This window comes from Ambystoma mexicanum, chromosome 2p (assembly GCF_040938575.1).
Source record: "Ambystoma mexicanum isolate Mex_15411 chromosome 2p, UKY_AmexF1_1, whole genome shotgun sequence".
In the NCBI taxonomy this organism is placed as follows: Eukaryota; Metazoa; Chordata; class Amphibia; order Caudata; family Ambystomatidae; genus Ambystoma; species Ambystoma mexicanum.
Window position 1 is genome coordinate 671743735 of NC_090923.1, and position 23900 is coordinate 671767634.

Below are 23900 nucleotides of genomic sequence, written 5' to 3' on the forward strand. Positions count from 1 at the left end.
CATCCCCTCCACCTCAACTTTACTCCTACCCCCCCTTTTGGGATGTCCATGCTGTCTCTTTTACCTCTTCACATATTGTATGATATTCTGTTGAAGTGCGCTTAGTTCTCATCTTCCCCAGTTCGGAGCTATGCCCTTATAATTGCCCAATCCATTAAATACTTGTTTGTATGCGCGTTACAACCCCTCTTCATTGCAATTACCAAAACATTCCTCTAAAGCAAACAGTACATCACTGCCTTCCTAAACTCTCCACAAAGACACAGAAAACAAACCGCGCCTGCGCACTCGCGGTGAAACTGACATTTTTACCAATTGCCGAGTGCACAGTCCCTTTTCAATAAAACCTCTGCATCTGCGCCCACCCCCGCACGCACTTGTGTATAGGTGCGTTATAAATTCCTCCTCTCTTCTGCCAATGAAACTGACCCCATGTTTCTTGTATCGTGCCCGACTGTGTAATGGGCCATCTGTTTTGCAGGGGCAGCCTGCTTACCATAGCTCGCCGAATCTCCGCCCAGCGCCCCGGTGCATTTGCAATTGCCATTACAATTTGCTTGCATACTATTATACACAACTTCCTGCATTGCCGCCACCTGAAAGAAGGGGGGCCGGGAGGGTACCGAAACCCTCAATCTCGCTTGTCCTGCGACATGTCCCCCCTCCTGCGTAGGCGCCGCAAACCTGGTGCGTTGCTCCCCCTCCCAAAACCTCACCTACTTATCTTGTGCCCTTAAAAACGCTCATCCACGGCCCTCGCGGGCAGCCAGCCCAAAACAATGCAATTGTGTCAAGCAAAGGAAACCATTTAAAAGACACCGGGCCGACAGACATTGAACATTCCCCCACACCGACCCCACGCTTGCCCTTTGTCCATGGGCATGTAAGTCATAGGCCTTTCCCCCCACAAGGGTGAATCCTGGCCGCGGGGCTCGGAGGCCCGGATATCGGCCGCGAATCAAGACATCGTGGCAGGATGGGGCATTCCTTTTTAAAATATGCGCAAGGGTGGTGAGATGGTTCGGAGGTGCAGGGTCACCAGAACGCCCATAGGAGGGTTCGTTCGGGTGCGAGGGATATACCGGGTTTCAAGTGAGGGCGCCTGAAGGTGCATGGATGAAAGGGCAAGGTCCATGGCGCGGACTACCGGGCCCTTGTGCAACGGTTCGCCCGCGTGGGGTGATGTCGGTGATAACCCTTTCCCCATTTGCACCCAACCCTCGGTCTCTTCAAGGCACTAAGTGGAGGAAATGCCACGGTCTCCGGACCGCAGCAAGGACAAGCGCAACTGCGCTGCCCATCTACTCCACTCTGTCCCCATGCCTCCAAGGCACTAAGTGGAGGAAATGCCGCGATCTCCAGACCGCAGCAAGGACAAGCGCAACTGCGCTGCCCATCTACTCCACTCTGTCCCCATGCCTCCAAGGCACTAAGTGGAGGAAAGCACTAAGTGGAGGAAATGCCGCAGTCTCCAGACCACAGCAAGGACAAGCGCAACTGCGCTGACCATCGACTCCACACTTTACCTCAAATCTCCTGTTCGTTCGTCCTCGAAATCCGGCTCCTCAATGTAGGCGAGAGCCGGGAGGCATGCCAACTAACCATGGAAGATGCACCAACGTAGGCGAGAGCCGGCAAAGAGAGACCCTGCAGCTCTTTCCAGGTGTATTTAAGCGCCAATGAGCGCGCGGGATGATGACGTCACCCGCCCTCTCCCCCCTTCCGGGTGGAGTGGTGCCTGTCTCACATCTCAACCCCCCACGACTCCTCGTGCCCCCGTGCCTCGTGAGGCAGTCTGCACTAAGGGGGGCCCCCGCCGAGGGGCCCTCCTTCGTAGGGTGCGGGAGCCCGTCGGATCCTATGTGGTCTCTGCTCCCCAGATTTAAGGGCTATTTCCAGTAAATGTGCCAATGGGTAGTTGGCACCATGTGACTGTCCCCTACCTTGAGGCAAGGACGAAGCTGTGAGCAGTGGGGGAAACTGGGGAAGAGCTATTTGAATTAAAGGGCAGAAATGGGCCACAAGTAAGGTCCACCTAAAGATGAGAGGGGCTGCTAAATGGGTTAACCCAAGTCGCTGCAGGTACCATCCTGGGGTTTAACGAGTTTCTGCAAGGAAACAAACGGGGAAAGAAGGGGGGAGGGGCAGGCAGGAAGTTGGGGACTAGGGAGGTTAGTCCTAACTACACAGGATTAAAGTCGAACATCTGGGCCACAACAATTGGGAATGCAAAATTCATTGTCACACACTGTTTTGTCCTGTGAATGACCCACATTTTGCAAACGGTGGTAAACCAGAAGTGTGTTGGTAGCTCGTTTTTGTTTTTGTATATATGCTTAATTTAGACCCTTAACAGTACATCAGGCATATAGCAAACTAAATAGAAAGTCAGATGAATAATTTATCAAACAATACCTCTAGGTCACACCCCTCCCCACAACAAAAGAATTGTCATTGCCACGAACAACGCAATTTCAAATCCATGCACCACATTAAAACCTTGGAGATATTACATCATAGTACGAAGGCAACCCACATGTACATGAACTTACATGCAGCAGGGTTATCAGTGTTCCCAGGTGGTAAAGAGTTTAAAACAATAAAGATAACGTAGTGAACACATTACAATGTTTTGTAAGGACAGTGAACCCTCTGCATCGCCTCACAGTGCTCTCCTCCATGTGAGCCAATAGCAGAACGTTTCTGAAAGGAGACCATGTGTCCTTGGGCCTAAATAAAGCTGATAGCAAGTCACAGTATGTGTCCTATGTAGCATTACAAGATGCCATATGCCATAACCACATATAGGTAGAAGGCACCGGCCCATGCATCCAAGACATAGCTACAAAGCACGTGCCTAGGGGGATGCTCAGGGCCGTCAATCTCTGAGAACGACTGGGAAAATCGCCAGTGTATCCCAAACCCCTACAAACGGGCCCAACACCAATAACCCCCTGACAATTGTAGTCAAGTAATCAAAAGCCTCTTCCCAGAGAGCTGTGGGGCACAACCACACAAGGTGTATAAATGTGGCTTGGGAAGATTTGCACCAAGGGCAAGTACTCTGGACTTCCGTGAAATTGTTTTGTAAGGTGAGCTGGGTGAAGTAGGCTCTGAGTATTTAAAGTACGCACGTTTATGCATATCATTTACAAACACCCCTATTATTGCTTTGCATGCATAGCTACAGGCGCCATATCTCCACCAGGGGAGGCTCAATAATGTCCACACATACAAAACCAAAAACCAACCAAATACAATATGTGTAGATATAAAAACTGAACGCTTGTACTACTTTATTGCCAGTCATGTGTAACTATATACACATTTCTTGTAAAGTTTTTACAGACTTTTGTAACTGATTTCAAAGCACATTCACGGGGAAGAAAAAGGTGTGCAAAATGGTGAAGTGGTGTGCCTAAACAATACATTCCTACGTGCATGGAAACAGCTGCACAAATTCAAGATTTAAATAGGTGAAAGATGACACTTATTGAACAACACAACACATAGTTACATCCTTAAAACCCAAACGATGCACTTGACTGCGTCACCATGCATGTTTCAACCCCCCTCAAAAATAAATCTCAGGGATCTTCATCAGGATGCTAGATCCCTCATTAATATACACAGATCCAACTGCCCACAATGGGGTCTAATCAGAGACCTTCAAGATATCTTGGGTAGCCTAAGGGGTCTGAGCAAGCCTATGAATGGCCTGTCCACCATCCTAGAAGTCACTTTCTCCTCTCTAACCCTCTCTGGTGCTGCCCAATCTTAGTCCAAATCCCTTGTTCCCCAAGTGTGTATTTTAAAGGATGGTGGTACACTTGATAGGTAACGAGAGAACTCTCTGCCAGGTGACAATGTTTTGATAACTTTGCTTCCAGCAGGATGCAATCCACAGAAACCACAAGCGTGTGACATTTAATCCATGGCACTCCCTGCTTCGCTGTGTGTTTCTATGAAACAGTGACTTCCCTGCTTTTTTAGGCTTATTTGTAACAATGTCAAAACCGTCTACCAATGTTGGGTAAATTAAACAGCCTTCAATTAAAGCGTTAATTGGTTTTTACAGTATGGGTCCGTTCATTTTAGTTATGTGACTGCCTGCTGCCATGTGCCGGGGGACCAAGAGGAAGTGACCAGGGGATCTTCCAAATTCCTTCCTGTGCCCGTCATCCACTAGCTCAGGGAGGCGCTGGGCCCCAGAATCACCCTTCTTGTGGTCCCCAGAGCCAGGCAAGGGACCTTGTCACATGTCCCCCCTCTTCTTCCACACCCTGACCTACCAAAAAGGCATAGGGCTGGTAGGGCGAGGTACCATCTCATCACCCCATGATTACTCTCCTTGACTCCAGACAAACCAGTGGTGCATGGCAGGTGACTAAAGGAAAAGGGTCTTCTGGTGAAATCATATTTAAGTGCCTCTATGGCACACCGGATAGGTAGGCACTCCAACCCAATGGTGGTGTAATTCTTCTCCCTCAGATGGGATTTCCAGTTGATGAATATTAAAGGACGTTCAACCCATTCTTAAGGTGTGAAAGTACTACTCGAGACCAACTAGCAAGGCATCAGTTTGCAATATAAATGGTGCCTCAAAGTTTGGCATAATTAGTAGGGGGGTGTAACGCTCACCTGGTATCCACGGGGACGTCACTCAGCCTGTTCTGACCTCTTACGACCTCGAACCCTTCCCTGGAGGCTATTTGACTGGAGACTGGGCCTGAAACACAGGATTGGTAGAGTTTAACTCCCTATTGTCTCTGTGTGCTTGCACCCCTTCTTCCCCGCGGTCCAACCCTTCCCTTTGATCCACAGCTCACCTTGTTTTCTTGGATAGTGTGCTCTCCGTCCTGCTTTCAGCACAGGGGCGCGTTGATTGATGCGGGCTCGTTGCTGCCTAGTTACTTCACTGGCAAGAGTCCGACAGGTAAGTATAATGAGTCTTTTGAACAGTTCTCTAACTTCATTCCTTTCCTTCCTTAGATGATGGCTGGCGTCCGGGGATGGCGGCGTGCTGCTGAGATGAGTAGCGCTGAAGGTGAGTGAGAGCGGGATGCGCGATGCGACCCTTTCGTATTTGCATTGAACTGAATTCTTTTTCTGTGTCTTTTAGGTGCCGCAACGTTTTCAGCGTGGATGCCGGTTATGAAGAACCAATGCGGTGGGTAAGCGCGGTATGCGGCGCCTCTAGATGTTTCCACGCTAACCTGGAGTGTCTTTTCCCTCTTGCAGATGGATGAGAAGTTCCGGAGACAGAGTTCCCCTAGAGCGGCTGGGATTCAGGTAAGCGTTTGAAGCTCGTACAATATTTAAAAATAAGCGAAGATTTGCAGAATGCTTACTAATGCCTTTTTTCTGTTCTTTTCCCTTTTCCTTAGGAAGCGGCGTGTCGGGATGGGAATGACACCGCCGAAGATGCCCGCAGAACAGAAGGAGCGATGAATGATGGGTTCAAGTGCCGCAAGGTAAGGCTGTTCATAACGGTGTTCTTGTTCTTACAGGAGCTGAGCGCGGAAGAAAGATGCAGGCCTACTGGAGACCGATCCGAACACGGTGAGTGTCACGCTGCAGATGCAGAAAACACAAAGCATGTTTCTCAGCCTGGGTGTGGCTTAAATAGTCTCTGGATAGCCCCGGTAACTCTGGGCTGAACCACACCCAAAAGACTAGACCACACATGCAGTTCTGGGAACCAAATTATGTGGGGGCATCCATCTTGTCCTCATCAATGCACTACAAGTCCAACCCCCAATGTTATCCTATGGGAGTGAGTGAGTCTGGTGCCACAAGCGCCAAGTCTGACTCCAAGTGGGTCTTTGGAGGGATGGGGAGGCCCTTGAGGGCCATGCAGCTGAGTGTGGCCTGGCTCCAGCCTGATATCTTGGAGGGCTGGGGACATGAGGGGCAGGAATCATGACAGGGGGACATTTCAATAGATTAAAGGCCTTCTCTGTGCTTTACAAGCTCTGTCCAGCTGTTACTGTAGATTGCAACATTGTCAGAGTAAGCCCCTGAGAAGACCTATAGGAAATGGAGCGCCACAAAAATGACTCTCTGGAAGGTAGCCAGCGCCCCATGGAGGCCGAAGACAAGTACTTTCAGATGAAACAGTTGCATGGATGTGACAAAGATTGTCTTTTCTTGATCTTCAGAGGCCAAAGGAATCAAAGCAAGAGTGGGATGCATTTACTGGGCCCAATCCGGTTCGTAATGTTGTCCATCCTTGGCATAGAATTATGAAATCTTATTAACCTTTTGGAAATCAGTGCAAAACCAGAAACTGACATCTACTCTAGACATGAGGACAATGGTTGGTGAACAGTGGCTTTGGGAGGGTTTGATGAGCCTGAAGTCCAGTATCTTCTTAACTACTTCCTCTACCGCCTTCTGGTGGGCCTCTGGGATGCAGCAGAGCTTACCTCCATTACCAGACAGCATTTTAATTAGGTGAACAAAGTCATAGGTTTGCCCATGTCTTCCCAGAAGGCATATGAACGGTGTTGTAGGTAGGTTTGCAGTCCCTGTCCTTGCTAGGCTGGAGGATTGGGGATTAGTTCAACTAAAACTGGTGTGTCAGTAGGAGTTAGCATGGCTGTCATCAGGGAGGGCTTGTCCGGTTTTTGCCATTCCTTCAGCTGATTGATATCCTAAAATGATCTAGGCCTCTGGTGGTCTTCCTATTGAACACAGTAGTTGTGGTCGCCAAGCACATGTGTCATTTTAGGCTCCATGCCACTGGGCAGTGAACTCATTTTCATATGTTGGCACCAAAACAGGGACCTGGTCGCCTACCTTGAACTTCCTTAGTTGAGTTGCTCTCTGATATAGCCTCTACTGATTCTCTTAGCTATCCTGCAGTTGCTGTTGGGCAAAGTACCTGATGATTCTTAGGCGGTCTTGGGTAGCTTGGATGAACTCCCCTGTTTCTATATCTGTATGTTGGTTTTCTCCCATAGTTCTTTCAGACAGGGATCACTCACTTAGACCAGTTGGAAGGGGAAATAGCATATACAGGTGTTGGTTTTGTCCATGCAGCAAACAAGGCCCACAATAGCAACTCATCCCAGTTTATGGTGCCATCTAACACCGATTTCCTGGCACGGTCATTTAAAGTCAGATTATAACAATCCACTAGCCTGTCAGTCTGGTGATGGTAAGGAGAGGTGTGTAGGGTCTTAATTGTTGGCAGCCACTTTAGTTCACCCATGGCTCTGGAATAGAAGGAGTTTCCCAGATGTGTGGGTACCTCATTGGGAATTCCCACCAGGGCAAAGGAGGGAATCAAGTGCTTAATCATACTCAGTGCTATGTTAGTCTTCATGGCAAAAGCTTAGGGGTACCAAGTGACGCAATCTAAAATAACTAGGATGTATTGGTTTACTGCCTTGGAAGGGCTCAGGATACCCATGACATACATGTTGACTTTGGAAAAAGGTTCATCAATGATGGTCAAGGTTTGGACATTGGTCTCCCAGTCTAGAAGGTCTTCTAGGGAATGGTGCAGTCCAAGTAATATATATGGATTTGTTGATGTACACCGTGCCAAAAAAAGAGCCAAGCACATGTTCCTGAGTTTTTGTGACCCCTTGGTGCCCTGTTGATGGATTGAAATGGGTAAGGTTTAGGAGAACAAGTCACTTTCTTACCTGGCAACGTTCTTTCGATGGGATGTTCCTCCGACGTATTCCACATCTTTGACAGGTAATTACCACAGCTGTGCTGCTTCGGAAACTTTTTCGGCGTAGGCGTCCTGCGTCAATGGCGTTGATACGCTCCCTCGAGGACCTCCTCCGATGGTCGACGTCTCTGGATGTTATAAGTAGGACGCATGACGCCCGTAGCCTCAGTTGTAGTATTTTCCCCCAGAACGTGTGGCACCAATCTTCTGCCAGAATGACTACAGAAAGCCTTGCGGAAACGTAAGCTGCAATCGCATAAGAAATTCTGTAGAGGGGCAGGTAGGGAGGGTACGATGTGGAATACAACGGAGGAACATCCCATCGAAAGTATGTTACCAGGTAAGAAAGTAACTTTTTCTTCGAGGGGATTGTGTCCTCCGACGTATGCCACATCTTTGACAGACTCCCAAAGCAGAACCAATGAAAGGAGGTGGGAAAAGAATTTAAAAAATTTAGAATGCCCAATCGAATTGCAGAATAGAGGACTGCCTTACCAAAGGCCAAATCTTGCCCATGGATAGAGTTCAGGGAATAATGTTTTACAAAAATATGGACAGAAGCCCATGTGGCCGCTTCGCAAATATTGCGAATCGGAACACCCCTCTGTAGTGCAGTGGAGGCAGCCATACCCCTAATAGAATGTAATAGAATGGGCCCGTAAACCTACAGGAGGGTCCTTCCCCACCAAACAATAACATTCAGAGATCTTCTAAATGATCCATCTAGACAAGGTCTGCTTAGAAACAGCCTGACCTAAACGCCTTCCAGCGTAACCAATAAAGAGCTATTCGTCCACTCTGACCGGGACATCCGTGAGAGATAGAAACTCAAAGCTCTCCTAGGATCCAACCTATGGAGCCTCTCCTCTTCCTTACCAGGATGTGGAGGAGGATAGAATGCCAGAAGAATTACCTTCTGGCTCAGATGGAATTCCAACACAACTTTCGGAAGAAAGGAAGGCCGTACCCTCAGTACCACCCTGTCCTTATGAAACACAGTGAAGGGTGGCTTGGCGGAAAGTGCCTGCAACTCACTCACTCTGCGTGCGGAAGTAACCGCAACTAAAAATACAGTTTTAAAGGACAACAGTCTCAATGGACAAGAATGTAAGGCCTCAAACGGAGCTCCCATCAGGAACCTTAAAACCAAATTCAAATCCCATCCCGGCACCTGGAAAGGTGACAGTGGAAACACATGAGTTAGCCCTTTTAGAAACTGAGATATCAAAGGGATTTTAAAATAAGAACATTCCTCAGACGAGCGCTTAAATATAGACAGTGCCACCAGGTACCCCTCAATGGTACCGATTTGCAGGACCTTGTGGACTAAAGAAAGCAAAAAAGACAAAACCAAAGGAGTGGAACATTGGAAATGATCCACATTCTTTACCCTGCACCAATCGCAGAACTTCTTCCAACGGCAACGGTACAGGGCTTTTGTTGCGGGACTTCTGGCCGAAAGCAACACCTCCATCACGTCTTCAGGGAGGTCCCAATCCTTATATCTCAGCCTTTCAGATACCAAGCATGAAGGCTGAGAGACTTGACCTCTGGATGGAGAACTCGACCCCCGTCCCATCAGAGCAGATCGTCTCAGTAGGGAAGACGACGTGGAGGGCAGATGGACATGTCTAGAAGGTCCGGGTACCATGCTCTCCTGGCCCATGCCAAAGCAATGAGGATCATCCGGGAACCAAACCTCCGCAACCTCCGCAACACCTGCGGAATGACGGGGACTGGAGGGAACGCATACAGCAGTGGGAAGGACCACTCCACTACGAATGCGTCCCCTAAGGCTCCTCTTGGAGGAAATTCCCGCGAGCAGAATATTTCACACTTCCGGTTGACATTGGTGGCGAAGAGATCCACTTGCGGGGTTTCCCAAAGGGCAAAGATCTCTAAAAAAACTTCCTTAGCCAGCTCCCACTCGTGAGAGACCGTGCTCTGCCTGCTCAGAACGACCGCCGCTGCGTTTTTGTCTCCGGCCAGATGAACTGCCGAGAAATTTCCTGCTGGATGGCCCAGAACCAGAGCTGTATCGCCTCCCTGCACAGTGGGTGTGACCTTGCCCCCCCCTTTTTGTTGAGGTAGTGCATGGCCACCGTATTGTCTGTCATAATCAGGACATTCTTTCCCCGTACAGACGGCAGAAAAGCCTTCAGGGCTAGCCTGACAACCCGCAGATTGATGTGGAGTCTGGACTCTGACAGAGACCAACGACCGCTGGCTGTCAACTCGTTGGGACAAGCTCCCCAACCCGTGAGGGATGCGTCCGTCACGATCGTCACCTCCAGCCACGGTTGCCAAAACGGAGCCCCTTTGAACAGATTTCCTTCGACGGCCCACCACAGAAGGTCCGGGGCTACCGAGGATGGAATCTGGACGGGATCCAACATCCTGCCAGAGAACTGTGACCACTGCAGAGATCTCATCCGCAGCCTGGCCTCTAGCACCAGTAAAATACATGATGCCATGAGGACGAGCAACCTCAAGAATTTGAATGCCGAGAGACTTGGGCACGTTGAAATTTGTCCACCCCCTGCAGAATGTAGTGAGCCCTCACCTGGGGAGGCAAACACTGCCCCAGGGATGTGTTGAGCACTGCTCCGATGTACTGGAGCTGCTGGGTAGGTATCAAATGGGACTTCTTTAAATTGAGGGAGAAGCCCAGCCTGTGAAGGGACTGGCAGGTGACAGACAGATGATCCAGGGCTTGCTCGGCATAGCGCGCCCTGATCAACCAATCGTCCAGGTAGGAGTAGACGTGAATCCCCCATTTCCTGAGATACGCTGCCACCACCACCACCATCAGCTTGTTGAAGACCCTCGGGCGGAGGTCAATCCGAACGGCAGGACCCGAAACTGAAAATGCGAGTTGCCAACCGCGAACCTCAGGTACTTCCTGTGCTTGGGATGAATCGGCACATGAAAGTAAGCATCCTTGAGGTCGAGAGACACCAACCAATCCTGAAGTTGAAGGGCCTGGAGGACTTGAGAAAGAGTAACCGTCTTGAACTTGTCCTTCCTGAGGAGCTTGTTCAAACCACGCAAGTCCATGATGGGTCTCAATCCTATGTCTTTTTTCGGGATCAAAAAATATGGGGAATACCATCCCTTGTTCCTCTCTGCTACAGGCACCAGTTCTATGGTGCCTTTCTCCAGCAGGGAATTGATTTCCTGCACAAGGAGCGGATCTGGACTCTTCCAAGAGAGCTTCGCCGGTGGATTGTCATGATGCCTCTGCCAGAAAGGAAGACAGTAGCCATGGGCTATGATCTCCAGAACCCACACATCTGAAGTAATGGCACGTCATTCTACAAGATGCTACGCCAGCCTTCCCCCAACCGGCGCACCATGGGACATGGCCTCATGACTGAGCGGAAACGGCTGTGGCTGTGCCTGAGGGCAATGAGGCAACTGCCTGTGTGGGTTTGGCACCTCGAGTACCTTGTTTTCCACCTCTGATACTCCTACGTCGGCCCCTTTGACTGGCAGTCCCCCTCGATCTACTAAAGGAAGAGTAGTATCGAAAGGAAATCCCCTCCATTGCTGTCCCCTAGGCCGTATAGGCAGAGGTTGAGGCACTGCAGCGCTCAAGGACTTTGCTGCAGCTTTGGAGGTCTGCAATCTCTCAAGGCTCTCGTCAGCCTTGCTGCCAAAAAGATGGACAGCATCAAAGAGCATGTTGAGAAGCCGGGACTGTACATCAGGAGCAAAACCCAACTTCCTCAACCACGCAAACCTGCGCATCACGGTGCTCGCTGCCATGGATTTGCTGACACAGTCTGCCACGTCCAGACCCGACTGAACGGACTCACACATGGCATCCTTGCCATCCTGAACGAGGGCAAGAAAACCATCCTGTTCCTCCCATCCCGTGAATCTTGCAAGGGCGCAAACAGAGGTGGCTGCCTTTAAAGCCATAGCCCCAGAAGAAAATACCTTCTTCACCCAACCATTAAAGCGTTTGTCGTCCCTATCGGGAGGGATCGTAGGGTACGGCGCCTGCTTTGCTGGGGTCGTAGCTGCCTGTATCACCAAACACTCCAGATTGGGGTGCGTGGACAAGTAGCAGGGGTCGCCAATGGCTGGACGGTATATCTGTCATGTCATCCTGCAGAAAATCCACAGGTGGAGCAGACCACCCCAGATACTCCGTCACCCTCGACATGAGGTGCCTGTATGAAGAATCAGCTTGCGTACCAGTACAGGCCTGCCAAACTCAACCTCCGGGGAGGTATCAAGACCACTGGCGCGTGCAAAGACTGACGCAGGTCTTCCAGCTGGCTATGTCTAGACAACAAGTCATCCGGACCCTCAGGAGGCACCTCATCCTCAGACCCTTCCTCAACCTCTGAAATGTACTCCAAGGGTTGGAACAAGTCCACCCTGGGAGGAGGAACAGAGTATGGGTCGGGAATAGGCCGCATAGACTTGCTGAGCACCTTCCTAGGAGCTTCTACTGCTCTGCGGGGTACCTCCGGCAGAAATTCCTCAAAAGGTGTCGAGGGCTCTGATGGGAGTGGCGTCGACGTCGACCGAGGCCCCGGCGACTTCGACAGCGGCTTCGAGGAAGGAGCCCCGAGCATGTCCTTCAACGGCCTTGGCGCTGACGGCGTCGATGGTTTCCTCGGAGCCGGAGCCCTGGGAATTTCCCTCGACGGACATGGCGCCAATGGCATTGATGCCTTCTTCGAAGGCCTCGCAGGCTCGAACGGTCTTGACGGCGTCGAGGACCGGGACCTGGAGCGGGCACGATGGCAATCCTCCTTGTCCAACCGGGACCTCAAAGGCTCCTGGTGATCGCGCCGACCGCCAGAGCCCGAAGGCGTGCGAGCGGTGGCTCTAGAGCGTTCCAGGCTGGCTTCTCTCGAAGACGCGGTCTGTGCCCTGTGACTCAAAAATGGCCACCACCTCCTTACGGAAGGCGTCCCATTCCGCCGGAGATTAATGCTTGGTGGGACAAGCAACCCGCCGTCTGGCGGAGTGCTTAGACGAGGATGGGTAAGGCGACGAATGACGGCGCTTCCGTGAATGCCTCAAAGAGGCCAATGAATGGCGGGACCCATTCCTGGAAAGAGATCCCCTGGACGCAGAGAGTCGCCCCTTGAATCGTCGGTCGAAATTCCAGTGGACTTCAACTAACAGGGTTTGGAAACCCTACCCGCCAACAGCTTCTTCTTCCGCTCCCGCAAGTCCTTCGACGTCAACGACTGGCATTCGTCACAGTCATCAGTGGCGTGGCTCTCACAGAGGCACCAAAGGCAGACGTTGTGCGGGTCTGTCCGAGACATCTTGGAACCGAAGTCCCGACACTTCTTGAAGCCTGACTTCGGGGTAGCAGAAGACATATTCTTGATAAACACAGCGATGTTCGAAGAACCGATTCACAAGAGAGAACCGAGGCGTGCAGAGATTTCGAAGCAAACACGTTTGTGGAAAAAACGGAACTGAGGCTACGGGCGTCATGTGTTCTACTTATAAGATCCGGTGATGTCGACTGTCGGAGGAGGTCCTCGAGGGAGCGTATCGACGTCATCGACGCAGGACGCCTACGCCAAAAAAGTTTCTGAAGCAGCACAGCTGTGGTAATTACCTGTCAAAGATGTGGAATACATCAGAGGACACAATCCCCTCGAATGATGCTTTGCAGCTGGGGAGGGACTAATAGTTGATACCAGATTTGACAATCCCCCTTTACATTATTGTTGACCCCATACAACAACCGCTCTTTTCCACTGAAGTAAGGAACCCCATGTTGAATTTAAGGAAGTGTCTTTGTGTTGGGTGGTAACAAACTATTCCCTAGAGGTAGATGGGCCCTGCTCCTGGGACTCAGGTGGTGCGAAACAGTGAGATTCAGGGCCTTGGTTCTCTGTGGGGGTGTCTACCTCTGCAATTGGAAAATAGGAGGAAGCAACCCTCTCGGTCCTGTTAAACTCTGGGTCTGTCATGCATCTGCAGCGTATACTGTTCACAGAGCAATTGGGTGATCAGGTCCCCTTCTGGCACCAGAAATCTTTCATTCCCATGATTAAACACGAGGATTTTAACCATCTCTCTATCAATGACTCTGCATCAATGACTCCGACACCTATGTCTAAACTGTACATAACAGCTAATCTAGACTTTTGTGTCTGACATCCATAGGTCCTGACTGGCAGTGTGATCTTTAAGCCTGATACCTGTACAAGTCAATTCCTTGAGAGCCCAGCATGGCATTGGTAGGCAGTCGAGACATGGTTAGAGTGCACATCATCTTACTCTAAGAGTGGGGCTGACTCACATGACAGTCTCGGTGCATAAAGACACCACCTCTTATGAGGCGCCCTTGGGATGAACTCCTGAAGGACAGTTCACAAACAATTATTGGTGTACATGTAAAAGAAATGGGGTGAAAGATGAAACCAAAGACAAGTCTCTCACAATAGGTGTAATAATGTCTCACCTCCATGTTGTGTTGCATATTTCCCAGGGGTTCTGTAACCCTTTCTTCTGACCTTTAGCACAAAAAGACTCTTAGTCAGATGGACTGTCTCTTAGACCAGTCGATGGTTTATCAGCAATGGCGCTGTCAGGGTGAGGTGGTTTCAGGGGTTCCCACTGCTGACTGCTAATGCCTCACGCTCCTTGAGTTCTAGTGTCCCTCCTTCAAGCCAACTCTTTACCCTGACAACTCCTCCTCTGCCCTTCTTGCTTGGGTCTCATAACTCCTCAGCCAACCTTTGGCCAATTCAGCCTCCTCATCCCTGCCTATCCTTTCTGACTAAGGGGAGGGGGGGCTAACCTCCGCCTTCGCGCCAGCTTGTGGTCTTTTTTCTATTTCTACCTCCTCCTCTCCTGTTGCCACTCCTTTGCTGCTACTACGACCTCCTCTGTTATTGCCATCTTCTATGATGGTACTGCCACCTCCCCGTCTGATACTTTCACTTCCTGCACAGTTATTACCACTTCTCCATTAATACTATCATATTTTCCTCTAATACTACCACAAGTTGGAATTCTATGTTCCAGCGTTGCTTGTTCTTAGTCTTACATTCTAATCTCGGAATTCAGCAGTGCAGTAGAATTGGTGGTGATTCTACTTCTACCAAAAAGTGGTGGTAACACAGTTGCTGCCCAAATGTTACCGCATTGCCAAACTTATAATTGGGCCCTATGCTTTGATGCCTTTTTCCAGTGTGACACAATCTGCAGTCAGCAAACCATGAGATTGTAACAAAGTGTCAGCGGAACTGCCTGGGTCAACGCTCTTCGCTGTGGAACCAATTCCTTGAGAATGAGGACTCGTTTGTACCAATGTCAAAATCCCTGTTACCAAACCTAGGTGAATGGAACTGACTCCAGTTGAAGTGACAGGTGGATTTGCCAAATTTGAATCGTTGGGTCTGCTCAGAGAGAGTTTCAGACTCTTAGGGAAGTTAGGGAAGGGGGGCATTTATGGTGGTTATGTCAGTCCCATGCCCTGTAAAGACAGGTGAACAGGGAATACTACCCTGTCCTCCAATGCGCCCATATCCATGGGTTTGGGAAGGCACCCCGGCCCCTGAGTCACTGCCTTTCTGGTCCCTACAGCAAAGCAGGAGATCCTGTCGAAGTCTCCTATTTAATCCTTCTGAGATGACTGCAGAAAGGCAGCATCATTAGTAGAAAAAATCTATTGTTTGGTCCTTTTTGGTCAACCAGTGCTATTGTATATGATGGCTTTTGGGGACGCAATCAGCCACAAACAGTATTGCAAAGTGGTCATTTGACCCCATATGTCAGTACTTCTCCAGCAGTTGGGGAATTCTTATTATGTTTCATGCAACTCCTGAAATGCGCTTAACCACTACTCATCGGAAGGATAGCTCAGGGGCAACGTGCTCGCCTTAGAAGCAAGACGGCACAGAGCAACACAGGTTCGATCCCCGGGTCTGCGCTTAGAAACCTTTGGGTATTACGTGCATTTTAAATAACCTATCATCTCATAATTTCCCACACAAGTCTGGGCTTTCATCTGACCACAAAATTTATGTCTGGGATCTCTTAAATTGAATATAGGAATTGATATCAGGCACAACAGCGCTCTAAATATTATTATAACAGAAAAGATTCCGGTTGAATACCATCACCACAAAAAAGAACAAAAATAATGAATTTGCCCAAAAGAAATTTAGAAATTAAGGCATTTAACGAGATATATGCCCTGTATGATGGCTCCTGCACAGTAAGTCTGCCAACTTCTGATTGTCTTCACCCTGAACACCTGTTCGTCAGTGCACTGGTTGCCTTTGATGATATTATTGCATACCTTCAAGGGGAAACCCCATAGCATTTAGGACCTGCACGGGCACCTTGCATAATGACTGCTTAGCAGCAACTTCAGTTCCCTCCACCCAGCCTTACACCAGAGGTCTTTCAGCCATTCTTTTTTCAAGGGTGTTTTCATAGTAGCTATGATGGAGTGGTACTTTCCTGCTGTTAGGGCACAGGATTTTCAAAACATGTTCAGGGAAGTGATCAGCTTCCCCACACTGTGTTGTCTGCACTGCATTTCAAGTGGGAGCAAGTGTTGAACATGAATGGCCTCTATGAAAATCAGAGCCATGAAGGGATACAAAAAGTCCACATTACTATTCCAGTGGAGCTGTTTTTCCTAAGTAAAAACCCCACATATTGAGCTGAGCACAGGAAAGCAAGTGAGCACTGTACATGTTTACAACTTTTCTTTATTCCGCCTATTGATAAACATACATTCTTAGCCTGGCCTTGTGGCTTTGGAGCCAACCACTTTGGTAGAAGAGGGGATCTGCTACCTGCAGAACTGGAGATAAAGCTAAAAATGGCAGAAGTTCACCCTTGCTTTGTGATTTATTTGCTGTGAGGGAGGGCCTTAAGACCAGTGGCGTGTCCAGGGAGTGGCCTGGGATGGCATTTGCAACTCCTGGAATCTGATTGGCCACCCCAGGTGCCACCCCATTATCCTAAACTATGATTGTGTGTGTGTGCTCGTACTTCATGCCGCCCCTACATAAGTCAGTGCCCTCCGTGGGCTACCCCAGTAAAAAGAGTCTGGACACGCCACTGCTAAAGAGCAGCGTGTAGGCTAACCAAATCAGCCACTGAGTGGGCTGTTTCCCACAGCAACAAATTCATACAGTGAGTGCTAAAGAATTATTTTTTCAAAATCGCCGCCAAGTGGTGCGAGGTCACATTGCTCTTCCCTTTAAGAGCCTATCCTTAATTGTAATGTATATCATTTGTTTTATTTTGTACTCGGTCAGTCTATTTACAAAAAATGACACATGTTGCAATCAAATTAGTTGTCTTTATTGCAGGCCATAGAAGGATGACAGCACAGTAATAATAAATCAATAGACTTGGTTAAGAAGTAAAGTGATACTTTGTGCTCCTGACCTGTTCGTATTATTATTATTATTAAAGCAATAGATACCTCAGAAGTGGGGCATTACCGGTCTGGTAATTCCCGAGGGTGTCAGTTACAAGCCCGAGCGAGGCGAGTTGAGAAAGTACACCTAGTCCCTTCTCCCTTTCCATGGCGGCCATTAAAAAAAGCTTTAAAAAAAGTAAACAAAGAAAATGGCCACCAGGTGACGGGGAGACGGGACTATAAATAGTCCCTTCTCCCTTTTCATGGTGGCTAATCACACAGAAGAGCTCCGCCGGGGCAGTACTGTTCTCGGTGCCAGCGAGAAACAGAGCAGAGCAGGTAAGTGGCATTGGGGTAGCGAGGTGATCAGCTAAGAGGAAAAGGTGGGTGCGAGCGGGGGGAAAAGGGCAGGGGACGAAGGGAGTGCACGTACCTTCGTTCCCGGGTGAGGGTAGATAGCAGTCTCCTGCTCTGAGGAGGCTCGGAGCGGGGTCTTTCCCTGTGTGGTAAAGACCCCATTCAAAACCTCCTCATTGGCTGGGAGGCCGCCACACCCCGCCCCTTGCTGGGTACTAATTTGTTTTAAGCATAAATCATTAAAGATCATTACAGTTCAAGTTTTTTAAAAAAAATGCACTGATTGAGAGGTACGAAACCAGTGCCTGTAGCTTCTCCCTTTTTCAAGACTCAGCAAAGTTCATCACTTGCCCTCCTTGGCATTGAGTTCCTACCTTGCATGCAATGCAACAAAGATGGATATTTGGCAATGCAAAGCAACATATATGGGTGAAAGCCTATACATGGAAAGGAAGTTAGCATGTAGCCACACCATGGGGGTGTGCAGAGGTGCAATTCTTTTAGTAGGAGTGTTAGTAAGGAGGAAAAAGTAAACAAATGTGTGGGAGGTAGCTTGTCAAATCCCAGGTATCTAGCATATTGCATTAAAGGATACATTGGGTGTCATAAGTACTGTGAGGGTACTGCAAATACTCTATTTCTAGAAGCCATTCAGTGGATCCTCTGCTCCTAGCAAGCGCCTTGCCACTCCTGTCCTCCTCAATGTGCCGTCATATTCATGTTGATGATCTGATAGAAACAGAAAGGGGGCCACCCATAGGTGCTACGTAATCATATTGATGAAATAATGCAGCTTTTGAAACAATATTTATTTCCTGAGGCCAAAAAGCACTTCCTGCATGTTCTAGGAATGGGTAAACTGACTAATCTAGCTTTAGTCTTAGAGTAATTGAGCAAAGTGCTGGATGATGGTGAGGGAGGATTAGGAATACATATTGTTTCTAAACAAGTATTTATTCTAGCGATATTATGAGCGGATATCAATTCAGAGTCTTAACATATTTTAATTTGGCCAAAGTGGAAATCTTGGAGTACAAGAAGGTTTTTTAAACTACGGAGGCTCGAGAAAAGATAAAAGAAGCAGTGCAACTTGGACAACACGCGGTTACCTAGACCCGAGTGGGGAGGGGCCGTGGAAAGATAAGCAGCAGCTAACCTCCCCGACAATGATGAGTTACTGAAGCAGTGGCGCCGTTGTGACGAGAGGGTTCATTCGCCAAAAAAGAGTTCACTGAGGAACGCGGGACCCTCGGAACTGCGTCACAACACCCGGCTGTTATTGTTCGCATTCTGTACAAGCTGATTGGGTACACCACCTGCATGCTAATTCATCAACCGTGGCTACCAATCACCTTGGAGCCATGAATTAAAGTAAAGTTTGTGAAGCGGAACTGCTCTTGAGCTGGTTATACGTGAGAGGCAGATGTGGGCCTCCCTCCACCCCATCTCGTATCACAAGACAAATATGAAATGCTCACGTGTAAGGATCAGAGTTTACCGAAGCAACAGGGTTTATCCATGAAGTCAGTAGTGTCCGATACCTCCCTAACTTTGATGGAGCTGTCTGCATTCTGTACAGTTCTGATAAGTGATTAAGGGTGGGGACAAACTGAAGCAATACTATAAATTTTTTGTACGTTTTAAAATATGGAGGCACATTTAAAAAAACAACCTGAATGTATCCTTTTATGTGAGATGCACTTTACAATACAATGGGGCTCATTACAAGTATGGCATTGCGGGAAGAAATTGGCGGAATTACCGCCACTTTTCCCACAGTGACATACTAGGAGTTTGGCCCTGGTGTGGGGGATTTACCGCTACCCTCATGCTGGAAGTAATTCCTCTCACTTTAAGCTGAAAATTGGCAAAATCGGTAAAATTACAGCAGCAGTAATTCCGCCAGTGGTAACTTTGTCAGAAATGCCCCATAGAGTTCAATGGACTCTAAAAAAATGGGGATTAACTAACTCTGCCACCGCCACTTGTAATCCAGCGGTAATTCCGCCAGACCAAGTAGCAATAACGTTCATTCCATTGGGCGATATTGCGACAGATTTACCACCCAACTCATAATGTGGCCCAAATGTACTTTAACAGCATGACAAGTTAGATAAATACTGTCAAAGTAAACACATACCACACGTAAAAACCTACATTCTCTCCGCTAGTGATCATTTTCGTTTTCAGCTTTTGTAAGAGTCCATATTGCGTTATGCACTGTGTCTTCTTTGGTGGGGTGTAGATAGACATTTTTAGCTGTTCTCTGTGCTAATTATGGTGCTTTTTCTTTTCCTGTTTTACTTGCAAAAATGTCCTTATTCTTGCAGAATATGGGGGCATAAATGCCCTGGGTGTCTTTATACTGCATGTGAAAGTGTCTATCAGTCGCTCTTTCTCCCAAGTCGCACTGTTGACAGATTCCGTCTTCCCAAGGCACCTTTTTAAGGCTGTATCCTGTATCTTTTTCCTATTTGTGGTCACTCCGTATGTATTTAGGGCATGATTCATGGAACGTTTTCCTATGCGATTGCGCCAATATAAAACACTTCCATGAATCATATTGTTTGTGCTTGCCTATATTTCTTTTTTTAGCAAGGGGTAGTATTCTGCAGGTTTAACGTTTTGCTCCAATAATCTGTGGCATTCTAGCTCCTTGTGTTGCCATCTGTTCTGCTTTCCATTATTTGGCATTGCTTCCTAAGGGTACATTAATAGCCATTAGTACCCGGCGGACGTGCGTCCATGGGATACACTTAACGTGGTTGGCTCGTTTGCGAGCCATACCACAGTGTAATCCCGTGGATGCACGTACGTGCCAGGGTTTGTTCCCGGCGGGGGGTGTGGCAGCCCCTTAGCCAATGAGGAGGCTCGAAACGGGGCAATCCCCGCTCCGAACCTCCCCATGGCTGGAGGCTGCCTTCGTCCCCCACTGGGGACTCAGGTAAGTTTTTTTTTTCCTCCATCCCCCTCCCCTGCAAACTATCCCTCCCAACCCCACTTACCTTCTTTTTTCTTCTTTTCTCGGGAGTGAACGCACTGGGAACACGTCTCTTCCCAGCCCGTCCACTCCCGATGGCCGCCATGAAAAGGTTAAAACGGACAATGATTTCCCTTTCCCGGCAGCCATTTTATTTGACTTTTTTTTTCTGTTCCGAAATGTGGCAGCTTTTCAGAACAGAAAAAAATGCCATTAGTACCCCGGTCTAACATGTTGGGGTACTAATGGCAATAAGCCCCTCAACAGTGGGCCAATACCACCCGCGGTAATGCCCCTGGGGCCTCGTTAAGGCCCTCAATACACTCAGGCCTGTATGGGCCCTGGGTGCATTACCTGGGGCGGTATTGTGCCACCGCTTATTGCCACAATGTGTCCTCCTGTCTATGGTTTACTATGCTAAGAATATATATAAATAATACATAACACGCTTAATACCGAGAGGTTTCGAAGCGCAGCCCGGGGATCGAACCTGTGTTGCTCTGCATCGTCTTGGTTCCAAGGCGAGCACGTTCCCCCTGAGCTATCCTCCCGAGACGAAAAATCTCTGTGGCGCTGCTGCAGTAAGACCGCGTTTATGTAATACATTGTTCCAGAGCTTGTTTTCAGGGTTTTACTGTTGGAACTTGCAGTGCCTGGTAGCGGTGTTGTGGGAGAATCTCCATAGCTCACACCCTTCTTTTTGGCAGTTTCTATGCACATAAGGCAACGGTTTACCAGCCGAACTGGGCGCGCAGGATTTCTGTGGGAGCTGTGTCCCACTCCATCTGCAGTTTCTTTGGGTTGCACACATGTAGCTCGTTCCCAGCGCTGGTGCCTTTCACATCCTGTGACTCATCCGCCAAAGTATGAGCTTGCACTCCCAGCTCCCACACCCTCCAGCTCTCAAACACCAAAGCCACAAATGCTAAGAGAACATTCCTCAAACACTAGAACTCATAAACATGACGTTCAATCAGAAGTGCTGCCCACGAGGCCAGGTCAGTCCGAGGCCAAATGCATTATTCCATCGGCCAGCGAGCCATCTGCAAATCGCCTCTTTGTCTTTCACAGTGTCCAGTCTGTGCGCCTGGGCCACAAGGTCCTTTTAAATGGCCCGCCCGCCCTATTGACCGCTGAATTGGGGATCCTCCTGCCAGGCAGCTATGCTTGCAATAGAACACTTCTCTCTTCTGGTTGCCGTGCTTCAGAGGCGAGAAGGCAGGAGCATCTGCGGGCTCCACTTGTAGGGTGCGATTCCATCAATTTAGGGCACGTTTTGCTGCTTTTTCATATATTAAGGTACCATTTCGGCCCGTCCCGGGGTTTACACACACCCGGACTTGTAAGCAGCTGTGTACTGGCCTATAGGACACTCTGGTGATTTCCCGGGGCCTCTTTTGTGTAATAACCTATTTTATTTCCACATTTTCTCATAGGAAAGGGGTTGGACTTGCTGAAAACCTGTTATATGGGGCCCCTCTGATCATTATCTCCAGGGCCTCTTTTGGTTCCCAGTCCACTCCTGCTAGGGTGACCAGACATCCCGGTTTTGCTGGGACTTTCCCAATATTTGGTGCTCTGTCTTCCTTTCTCAAGATTATGCTTCCATTGGAAACTGCAGCGGTCCCTTTTTTGTGGTAGGTCTTCAAAGCTAGCAGGCAGGAATGCACAATCTCGCACAGAAGAAATGCTGCATTTTACAACTTAAGATAGTGTTAGTTTTGTTGCGTAGTACGCAAAGGTTATGAGCATGCGCAAGCCTCGTTCCAGCTTGCGCATGCGTGTGAATAAACGAGGTCCCGAGACGCCAGTTGCCACTGGGACCCCATACCAACAAGACGTGTCTTGCGTATACTTACCTGGCATGTGTGTGTATGCATGTGGGGCAGCCTGGGGCACAGCCAAAGGCTAACACTGGAGACGAGGCGGTACTGCGTGTGGGATTGTGACATCTTTTAAAGACGCTCGGAAGTCAGATGAAGTGTTCCGTCACGCTACACAGCTACGGACCTGACGCGGAGAGCCGGCGGCCATCTTAACTTCACCGATCACAACGGTTGCGGCCCGAAAGTGTGCTTGTGCGCCGTCTGTGATTGAATTGATGCACACTTTTGGACACCCCATGGCTATTAGGAGTCTAATGGCCGTGGCAACGATTTTCTGAAGGTGCTAGAGGCACCCCAAGCGTGCTGGCTGGCAAACAAGCTATCAATCAGGCAAGGCTACCACACTGAGCTGCTGGATTCCTGTCATCCTGCCCAGAAGAAGAAAAGGTCAGTGGGGACACGTTGTGCTGGAAGGACCCAACCATAGAGGTGACAGCATACTGCATCTCAACAAGGGAGTGGGGGCACCCAGCAGTTGTGAGGCTGGTAACACAACAAAGTCTTCACACAGACCACTGTGATGGGTGAGCAGGATGATGGAGATGGTGCACCTGCACCAGTACCATAGAGGCAACAAGGTACTCTGGCGCCCATGCCAGAGTTCGATACATTAGGCCCCCCTCCAAACTTGGACCTAGATGGCTGCTGTAGGTGTAAAAACTTGAAATGTTTTTCAGAGCCACAGGAGAGAAAGATGGCGATGCAAAAGTGGCCACACTGGTGTACTCAGCAGGAACGGTGGTACACAGAATATTTGACTCTTTCAACCTTCAGGTGACCACTTACGATGCTGTCAAACAGGCTCTCCAAAACCATTTCCTCCCCGTGGCGAATGTGGATTTTGACAGATTTGTTATGTGTGCAGAGAAGCAGCAGGGCGAAGAGTCCCTAGACCAGTTCTGTGCAAGACTGAGGCACCTGGCGAGCACCTGCAGGTGGGTGAATGAAGAGGAGATGGTGCGGAACCAGTTAATCCAAGGGTGCAGCTCATGGAAACTGCGGAGACAGGTCCTCTGGGAGCCAGGCCTGACGCTCACACAGATCCTGGACACAGAGCGGGCATATGAACTGGCTGAGAACAGGGGAGCTAGGATGGATGCGGCGGTGCGCCCAGGTAGGAGTGAGGAAGCTTTTGCTGTTGGTCGGTCCGCACCAGGGAAGTCACGTTGGGGCCAGAAACAAGCTGAAGACCCTCCAACCCCCTCTAACCCACAATCCTGCCAGTACTGTGGGTATGATCTGCCTCACGTGGGTGAATGCCCGGCAAAAACGAGAGTTTTTGGCAGGTGCAGCACGCCCGGACATTATGCGAGGATGTGTAGAGCTGCTATCGGGGCCAGCGGCTGAGGGGGCCAGCGAGAGTGAGTGGGGTAACCCCAGAAGATTTTGGAATGTGTCTGCCATCGAACAGGGATTGCAGGAACTAGACATTGCTGTGGAAGAGGAAGACGAAGAGGAGGTCTTTTTCATCTCAAACATTGCCACAGGAGCAAAGAGGAGAAGACAACCGACTTGCACAGTGAACATTGGGGATGTACCGACACCTGTTTTGATCGACACAGGTGTGTCGGTCTGTGTACTGGCAGTAGAACACTTACATGCCCTCCCGAACTTGAA